At 37.3% G+C, this 1,597-nt stretch overlaps 1 pseudogene; it reads right to left on the bottom strand.

The window, feature by feature from the left end:
- Positions 1-403: 403 nt before the first annotated feature.
- LOC142244168 (vesicle-associated membrane protein-associated protein B/C pseudogene) lies at positions 404-1,132 on the bottom strand (annotated as a pseudogene).
- Between the last annotated feature and the right edge of the window lie 465 nt (positions 1,133-1,597).

Genomic DNA, 1,597 nt, shown 5'->3' with positions numbered 1-1,597 from the left:
GCACTTGTCGACTTTTTGTCTACTAAATTTTGCCTACTTTTTGATGTTTTTTTTTGCCTAATTTTCATTTGTGCCTAACTCTTTTTTTAATTTTTGCCTTCATTGAAGTCTATTTTACACCGCCTGTTTTTTTTCTAAAATTTACTAGTTTGGAAGAAGTTTGGGGCTTCCAATTATTTTTTATTTTTTCATCAAATACAACTTTTTAAAAAGATGCAAAATTTGTCTTAAATGCATTCCAGTCTGCCTGAAATCATTTTATGTACAAGTTATTTTAACTAAAATGTTGTCAAATGTGCTACTTCCTGTGCTAAAAATTTGCAAAACAGGTCAATTCAAAATAAAGATTATTTTTTATTTTGTGCAAAATTCATGAACTACATTCCTTTAAAGCATGTGTCATCTACAAGGCCACTTTCCCTATGATTATACCGATAATGAAAACCAAGACTGCCTTTATGAGTATCCGGGGGTTTAAGCCTTCATCTTTTACAATGCAAGAGAATGAAGAGACAGGGTTATTGGAAGCTTGAACCTTTCGCATTCTCAACCCATCTTCCTCCTTCATCTTGATGTCTTCTCATAGACTCTGGATTTTGCTTGCAGCCGCTTTTTATCTTCTTACAACTTCTTATGCTTGGGGTCGTCCAGACTGGAATTTATGGATTTAAACATATAGGTGGATTCTGTCTTTGTTAAGCTGCTAGAGAGGACCTTGTTTGCTTCGCCTTCATGAGGCTTGTCATTCTCAGAAGGTAGCTCAAAGAGGCACCATAGTTTTGAATCCATCAATTCCTCCGGCTTAGCTTCTTTCCAAATGGCTTCCATGTCGGAGGTGTCTGTCGGTGCATACATGGACTGAACCATGAATTTATGCTCACTTTTCTCATTAAGATCATAGTCAAAGGGTTGAAGCATAACAGAGACATTCATGGAGAAGCCGGCATTGATGACCCCGCTGTTAGGTCGCACACAGTACCGGCGAGGTGCCGTGGTCTTCACTTTGAAACAAACATTTTTTTTCTGTGGGATTCATGAGTTTCAGGTTTTTTGTGATGACATTTCTGAACAGACATTTACATTTGAGCTCGAGCTGAGGTTCCAGGACATGGACCTGCCCAGATTTGGCCATGTCTCCTGTGGGGTGCTCTCCGGGAGGGACAGTGCATGCAGTGGTCAGGGGGTACTCAGGCCTAACTACATACACAATTCTGAAAAAATTGGCACAAAAAACAGCAATACCACAAGAAAAAAAAAGTGACAAATGATGAATTGGAAGGAGCCAATATGTCTAATTAAATATACTAGTCTTTTGTGCCATTATAAAGTTTACAAATTAGCAGATGTCCTACAACTTTATACTTTAAAAAAAAAAAAAATCAGATGGATCCATCAAGTAGAAGGTATGGTTGTCATCCATTTGATGGATCTATTTTTTCATATTTGTGCATTGTGCAGTAATATTGTGCAGAATATTCTGTCAGTCATAGACGTCTATAAATCACTGAGGTCAAAGGTCAAAATAGCTAAAAGGACATCCGACTGCTATTTCCTAGTTTTTACTGAGATGAAAATATTGATTCAGGATGATCCTTAA

This window comes from Anomaloglossus baeobatrachus, chromosome 6 (genome assembly GCF_048569485.1).
Source record: "Anomaloglossus baeobatrachus isolate aAnoBae1 chromosome 6, aAnoBae1.hap1, whole genome shotgun sequence".
Lineage (NCBI taxonomy): Eukaryota > Metazoa > Chordata > Amphibia > Anura > Aromobatidae > Anomaloglossus > Anomaloglossus baeobatrachus.
The sequence above is the reverse complement of the archived record's forward strand: the minus strand, read 5'-3'. Positions and strand labels throughout refer to the sequence as shown.